At 32.3% G+C, this 8475-nt stretch overlaps 1 long non-coding RNA gene across 1 annotated transcript; it reads right to left on the reverse strand.

Annotated features, from left to right (window-relative positions):
• Nucleotides 1-17: 17 nt before the first annotated feature.
• LOC146936780 (uncharacterized) lies at nucleotides 18-2524 on the reverse strand. The gene is made up of 2 exons (XR_015030718.1): nucleotides 2057-2524; nucleotides 18-641 (listed from the first exon to the last, which is right to left on the reverse strand). It is a non-coding gene; the product is annotated as an uncharacterized LOC146936780 (long non-coding RNA).
• Nucleotides 2525-8475: the final 5951 nt, after the last annotated feature.

Below are 8475 nucleotides of genomic sequence, written 5' to 3' on the forward strand. Positions count from 1 at the left end.
TAATTATAATTAACAACTTCAGTCCAAAAGTCAACTAGTTATTGAGATAATTCACACAAAATGTTAGATCAGTAATTAAATAATAATACTATTCATCTGCAATGGAGTCATTTTCATTTGTTCAAAGACTCCTAAAGCACAGTCATATCAACATTTCCTCCTGAAACTACTATTCATGTATGTTTGTTATCCTTCCAAGCAGAATTTTTCTAAAAAGTTTCAGATAGCACGGTAGCAGGGCCAACAACTCCAATTGGTATTAAAACAATCTTTAGAATTTCAAAACACAATTTCATTGCTTTGACGATTTCAAAGACTTCCACCGTGATTACATCTTCAACAAGATCTCGTACGACAGGCCTGTGCCACAGAAAACTCGACAAATTAATCGAAATAGACCAAAACACTTTATTTTAGTTCATAATATATATGATTGCTAAGGATTTGTATTTACCATGTGTGGTCTCCAAGAAATGCTTGAAGCCCGTCAGTTATAATATTTATCTCAGGCAATTTTATTAGCCTTCTAGTTGATTTAGATTGTGGTGCATCATCAACTCTTTTATGCTCAACAACCAAAAGACAAATAGCCGAGTTAATGGCTTTAGTAGCTAATGCTACTCCTGCTATCATACCTCCACCTGCAGTTAACCCCCAACCAAATATTATATCACATATTGAGCAGATATTTTACTTGATGATCTTTAATCAGGCAATCCTCTAATGTGAGATTCGTGATACATATGGTCATTTTATTTGACACAACTTCAACATTTCCTATAAGAGCACTTCATAATTATACCCTCACTTCCTAAGTAGGGGTGACAAAATGGATGGATTGGATGAATATGGATTTGAATCCTAATGGATGGATAAAAAAAGTCCAAAAATGCATTACAATCCACTATTTATTTTTTTAAAAAAAAAAAACTCATCTTGTCCATCCAATCCATCCATTATTAGATTTTAATCGATGGATAATCCATCCGATCCATAAATCAAAGTGTATTATTTTTATTTTTGAAAGTTTATTATTTTTAAAAGTGTATTATTTTTTTGGAGAGGCGTATTATTTATTGAAGAGTTTTATTAGGAAATTCAATCTAAATAAATTTTATGTACCAAGGCTCAATAATGTTTTTTTAAGCGTAGAAATATTTTTAACCTAAGCCCAACTAATTTAATAATTCAGAAATATTTAAATTTTATTAATAAAATAATTTAAAATAATGTGGTGGCCAATGGTGGCAACCGGTGGTCAACTGACCTCCGTCGGCGTTGACCACAATGGTCCTCTGCGCGACCCGCGGCGGCGCACAGTGGTGGTTCGGCCAAAAATCCGGCAATCGACGGCGGTCCGGCGAGGCTCACGGTGGTCGGCGGCGGAGCTCCAGCGTTGACCATCGTATATAATAATAAAATAATATTAAATAATATTTTAATAATTATTTAAATATTAATTTTTTTCCTTTTTTTTTGTCAGCTTTTTTTATTAAATTATTTTTTATTTTATCAAATATATAATTATTTATATAAAAATATTATTTGAAGTTATCCATTAGATTTTTTTTATTTTAAAGAGGTGATCCATTGGATTTTGAAAATAATGTGGATGGATCAAATTCATCCATAGTTTTAAATGGATGGATCCAAACCAATCCATTAATAATTTTTTTTAATTGGTGGATGGATTGGATGGATTTTGTAGTTGATAGATCGGATGGATATAAATCTCATAGATCATATTGTCACCCCTATTCCTAAGTATAGCCTTAACAAAGGCACGCAACGTTAGATTCGTAGTACATATAATATGATACATTTTACTTAACACAATATCAACACTTCGTAAGAGAACTAAATAAGAATAACCTCATAAACATTTAAATTAAAGACATATGGGAGAAGCTAAAAAACCACATGATATGGAATTCTAAGTATAAACTATTGTCTTGAAAAATTCTTGAAGCTATTTTTCTTGAGAAGTAGCATTTTCCTAAAATATAAGTTAAATTACTTTTGCATAAATTATTGTATAAAGATAAAATACATATACCTGTTAATCAAGGAAATTACACTCGCTAAAGTAGATAATTTATTGCTAATGAACCAAACATGTACTTGGTTGTTTGTGTTGGTTTTTTGCTTCTGAAGTCAGTAGTAACAGTACATATCCGAAAGAAAATAATAAAAAAATTTACTTTTGAAACCACTAGCAACAATATTGATTGAAGGAGAGAATGATGAATTTTAAATGAAGTTGTTTGAGAGATGGAGAAGGAGTTTGAGTAGATTAGATGGTATACCTTGTCTTATAAAGCAAGAAAAAGAAACTGTGGTTGAGTTATGTGTATTTTTTTGTCTAGTGTGGTTGAGTTTTTAAAGCAAGAAAAAGAAATTGTGGTTGAGTTATGTGGTTTTTTTTTTTGTCCAATGTGGTTGAATTATGTGTGAGAGTGCGATGCTCTCCAACTCGTGACCAACGTGGATATCATGCATGAAAATGAAGGTGAAAGAATTTCAATAATGCACATAGTGGGTATGGGTAAGGTGATTTTTTGAAAGAATGGTGTGTGAGGTGATTCTTATTTGCATTTAATAATGCACATGGTACGTATAGAGATTAACATTATATGGGGAGGCAATGATAAAGGAAATTTTAGTGCTTTTCACCAAATTGCACAAAGTGATTCAAAAGTTTGATGAATTTTTACGAACAAACATATAGATGAAGCAACAATGGCCTTGCACATGAAAGCTGATAAGTCAGTTATGGAAGAAGAAAAGAAAAGGAAAAAAAAAAACTATGAGAGAAACATAAAAGGATGAATGAAGTAAAGAGAAATAATTGGAAGGGTGGGGTTCTCAAGTTTTATTTGATCTAGGGTTGAGATTTAACCATCTCATCTCTCACAATAAAAGTCATCTCACTTGATACATCCTGTGCGTGTATATATATACGTCATACAGTTGTGCCGTGGGACTATACTAACAACAAACTACAAACAACTTCAAAACTAACTTCCACACTTACAACTTAAAACATATAAACTTAGAATAATCTTCTTCAAAAAAAAAAAAACTTAGAATAATCTTAAGAAACAAACATTAATCCTAGTCTAATCTATCAAGTTCATTTGTTAAGAAACATCCCTAATGGGTATTAGAAAAAAACAAACTACAACAAGAGAGGTAAGGAACCAACCCTAACAGATAAGTAGAAACTGAATCAAACCCACACCCACCACAACACAACCAATTGCACCCTTGTACAATCACGAAACCAACTTACATAAAATGTGATATGTGAACATTTGCGAACTCCAAACCTGAAACTATCCCTAACAAATCCAAATTTTGAAATTCAAAAAATGAACTTGAACGCCAACATAATAAAAAATTCATGTACCGATTACTCACCGTCGGTTAATATGTCATGCTTAATAGTACTACTATTGTAAAAATACTCATTGTATATAAATTTATTCTGAGTAAAGTTATGGTTTTGTTTCTTCTAAGTGATTAATTTAAATTAAAGGTAGAATAAAATATAATTTAAATTTATTTCAATGACTATTAATCATTTCATTAGAATTTAAATTAAATTATTTAAAAATCCTCGTGGAAAAATTATATATAATCATGTAGCAATTTTGAATAAATGAACAAATTAATATTACAAAATGATCGTATCATTTTTTTTATACCCATCATAAAATCTTTGCTATGATCATAAGTGAACGATGGAATGGAAGATCACCCTTATTAATTTACAAAATGATACGATCATTTTGTAATATTAATTTGCTATGATCTTTCCATTCCATCGTTCATCCCTTTTCTACAAACATGCCCAAGACCACAATTTGAAGGTGAGAAAAACACAAGAAGGGGGGTTGAATTGTGTTTTTGAAAAATTCTTCGTTTCTCCTAAAAAACTGAACACACTGGTCAGAAGCTAAGTGATACAGCTTCTGAAGTGATAATCAGAATTTGAACGCAGCGGATAAAAACAGAGAGAGAAGAAGAAAGACAGAAAGCAATTATACAGGTTCCTTCCACAAACCGGAAGTAGTCCTGTCCCCCTTGCACTTCCAAGGAGAGTTCACTAGAATGTAATATCTGATTACAATTGCTCAAGCACACAGCAAGAGACTTCCTTTGCTCAAGCACACTTCGCAAAAGTCTTCCTATGCTCAAGAACACAATCAAGAGACTTCTATGCTCAAGCACAACTGCAAGAGACTTCCTAATCAAACAAGATTACAAAGAAAAATGTTTGAGGTTGAACACTTGATATACAATCAGAGGTGCTCACAATACAAATCAGATACAAACTCTAAATACTTAAGAATTTCTAAGATGAGACTTTAAGAACAGAAATTCTAAGTGAATGCTGAACAATTTCAGCAGAGTTTTTGCACTTGTAAAATGTAGTTGAGTCGTATGTAAAACTCTAAGTCTTCACTCCTTTATATAGAGGTGTGAAAGAGACGTTGTGAAATTGCCAGCACATCAAAGAGTCGTTGTTGAAGCTTGATCTTTCACCAATGATCATTTGCCTGATTTGGTTGTTGTCCTATAAAGAACCAATTTGAAATCCATTCTCATTGTGAAGGAACATCTTTGCATGCGTAGCCGTATTATGGAGCTGTTTTCTTGTCTTGTAGCGTGGACAACTGCAGAGTAGTGGAGAAGGTGGTTGTACAGTTCGTACAAAGTACAATGTCAACGCTTTTGATCCTTTTGCAAGCAAAATGCCTTCAAAAACTTTTGAAATGACCGTTGCAAAGTTCCACTAGTCTTCTGTTGTCTTTAGATGAATTTCGATCCATGAAACAACTCTTGAATCCTTGAATTTTGCAAATCCAGTTGATCTTCAGCTTTTAGTGAAATGGCTTCTGATGAGGCAGCTTCTGATGATGTAGCTTTTGATGACGTGGCGCTTCAGGACCTCTAGTCTTCAGGAGCACTAGTCTTCAGGAGCACTTTGACTTCAGGAGCGCTCTAGTCTTCAGTAGCACTTTTCCTTCAGGAGCGCTTTAGTCTTCAGGAGCACTTTGCCTTCAGGAGCATCTAAGCTTCAATTTCATTGATTTCTTTTGCTCTTTATTTGCTCATTCAGAACCTTTGTATGATATAAATTCTTAACTATGGTCCTGTACACTTGAACAAATATTAGCTAGTCCAATTTACAATTTTTAATACCTTGTTATCATCAAAACTTTTTAAGGTTCATTGTTAAACACATTTTGTTCCAACAATCTCCCCCTTTTTGATGATGACAAACAATAGTATTTAAAATTGATCAATTGTTGTTAATCTAATTAACGAGTTGACTTTGGGGTTCTGAGGTTTGTAAGCTCTAACTCCCCCAGAGTCTGATAGTCTTTAAGGTGAGGTTTGTAAGCTCCCCCTAAGTTCTATCCAGGTTAATTAAATTCATTTTAGCGCACAATAATATCAGAGCTTAAAATAAAATGGAAAGAAGTAGATTATAGATAAGAAGAATGGTTCAATTAATTTTATTTGAAATTTGATACTCCTTCTTTCGTTCAAAGCTTATACCTTTCAGGTAAAAATGATAAAAGTTTTTCAAAATTTTCAAATATTATTAATGGGGCTCAGAGCCTTTAAATACTATCACACATTTATTAGGTATCCTACATTTTAAAATAAAATAAAATCAAATCAAATATCTTTGAATCAAAAGGATTAAAAGGGAAAGTTTTAGAAATAAAATACACTAAAAATAACTGGTGAGATACTCTCTACTAAAATTGAGATCTCTAATTACCTTTATTTTTTTTTTTGAAGGAAGATCTCTAATTACCTTAAACACATTTATCACAAAACACACATGTATAAATAAATAAATAAATTTAACAAATAAACTATTAATGTACCAAATAAAATCCAAAAGACATTATGTCATTAACCACTAAATAATATCCAAAAGACATTGAACCATCAACATTTAAAATACAAAACAACTAATAGAGTCAGGGACCAATTTGAGAAACATTTGACAAAGACAGAGACGATTTTGAGTTATTAATAGAGTTGAGGACCAAATTGAGATTTTAGTATAAAGATAAGGACCAATTTAATGGTTTGCTCAATTTTATTTTAAGGGTTTTTTTGACATATTAATAAAAACAATTGAATTAAAATTTAATTTGAATAAAAAATAAGTGATTTTTTTGACATATTAATAAAAATAATAACAATTGAATTAAAATTAAAATTTGAATAAAAATTAAGTGAAAATGAAGAAAAAAAAACTAAAACAATACAAATTTGTGGGGTCATTTGTTTGTTAGTTAAAGAAAAGGAAAGGTTTTCAAAAAAAAAAAAAAACTGTTTTGTCAAAAAAAAACTGTTATAACTTAATATTAATAAAAACCAATTAATCATAAAATCAAAGGAGCCTCCTTGGCGTGGTGGTAAATTGCCGTGATTGCTATCAAAAGGGCGTGGATTCAAGTCTCAGCTAACCCACAAATTTTATTTAATTTACTTTAGTATCATTTAATATAAAAAAAATATAAATCCCATTTACTTTAGTATCATTTAATATAAAAAAAATATAAAAAAGCGAAAATCTCTTTGTGACGGCATCCAAGGACGCGCTAGGCATTAGGGGAATCTGCGATGGAATATGTGACGGAACAGTTATAGATTTATTTAATTTACTTTTGTATCATTTAATATAAACAAGCGAAAATCTCTTTGTGACGGCATCCAAGGACGCGCTAGGCATTAGGGGAATCTGCGATGGAATATGTGAAGGAACAGTTATAGACGGAACAAAACCGTCGCTAAATCCCTCACAAAACTACAAATTTTATTTAATTTAGTTTTGTATCATTTAATATTTAATTTACTTTTGTATCATTTAATATAAAAAAGCGAAAATCTCTTTGTGACGGCATCCAAGGACGCGCTAGGCATTAGGGGAATCTACGATGGAATATGTGACGGAACAGTTATAGACGGAACAAAACCGTCGCTAAATCCCTCACAAAAGTACAAATTTTATTTAATTTACTTTTGTATCATTTAATATAAAAAAGCGAAAATCTCTGTGACGACATCCAAGAACGTCGCTAGGCTTTAGGGGAATCTGCGATGGAATATGTGACAGAACAGTTGTAGACGGAACAAAACCGTCGCTAAATCTCTCACAAAACTTTGAAATATCACATTTATAGACGGAACAAATTTTATTTAATTTACTTTTGTAGGGGAATCTGCGATGGAGTATGTGACGGAACAGTTATAGACAGAACAAAACCGTTTATTTAATTTACTTTTGTATCATTTAATATAAAAAAGCGAAAATCTCTTTGTGACGGCATCCAAGGACGCGTTAGGCATTAGGGGAATCTGCGATGGAATATGTGACGGAACAGTTATAGACGGAACAAAACCGTCGCTAAATCCCTCACAAAACTACAAATTTTATTTAATTTACTTTTGTATCATTTAATATTTAATTTACTTTTGTATCATTTAATATAAAAAAGCGAAAATCTCTTTGTGACGGCATCCAAGGACGCGCTAGACATTAGGGGAATCTACGATGGAATATGTGACGGAACAGTTATAGACGGAACAAAACCGTCGCTAAATCCCTCACAAAACTACACATTTTATTTAATTTACTTTTGTATCATTTAATATAAAAAAGCGAAAATCTCTGTGACGGCATCCAAGAACGTCGCTAGGCTTTAGGGGAATCTGCGATGGAATATGTGACGAAACAATTATAGACGGAACAAAACCGTCGCTAAATCTCTCACAAAACTTCGAAATATCACATTTATAGACGGAACAAATTTTATTTAATTTACTTTTGTATGGGAATCTGCGATGGAATATGTGACGGAACAGTTATAGAAGGAATAAAACCGTCGCTAAATCCCTCACAAAACTTTGAAATCTCACATTTCTGACAGAATTTCTGACGGATACATAGCGACGACTAAATCCCTCGCAAATCCCGTCGCTAGTGACATCTTAACAGTAACCCACACAAAATCCGTCACAATTTGCGACGGAATTTAAAACCTCACAAATTTCCGTCGCTAAAACCGAATTTTCTAGTAGTGTTATGTTATTTTAATTAAGTCATAATTAAATTTTCATCCCTACCAGCATATTATTATCGTTTGTCCCCTATCAACTAAACTTTGCTCTTGTGGACCATACAATTTTATCTTTGTTTAGACTAGAATGGGCACTTCATACTGTTCACGTATGTAAACAAATTAATTACAATAGGAGATGAGCTGCTCAGTGAGACGTCCTAGGAGGAGTCTCAAGAGCACTCTTAAGAAGTAAATGAATGATACACTGTTTTCACTATCTGGAATCTGTCCCATCAAACATCCAAATGTTCCCCTTTTATAGTGTTGGTCTAATGGGCCTTTCTCTGATCATTCAAGGCCCATTAAGTTGTGATCCAGAGCC

This window comes from Medicago sativa, chromosome 3, assembly GCF_051527215.1.
Source record: "Medicago sativa cultivar Bolivia chromosome 3, Bolivia_mono, whole genome shotgun sequence".
In the NCBI taxonomy this organism is placed as follows: Eukaryota; Viridiplantae; Streptophyta; class Magnoliopsida; order Fabales; family Fabaceae; genus Medicago; species Medicago sativa.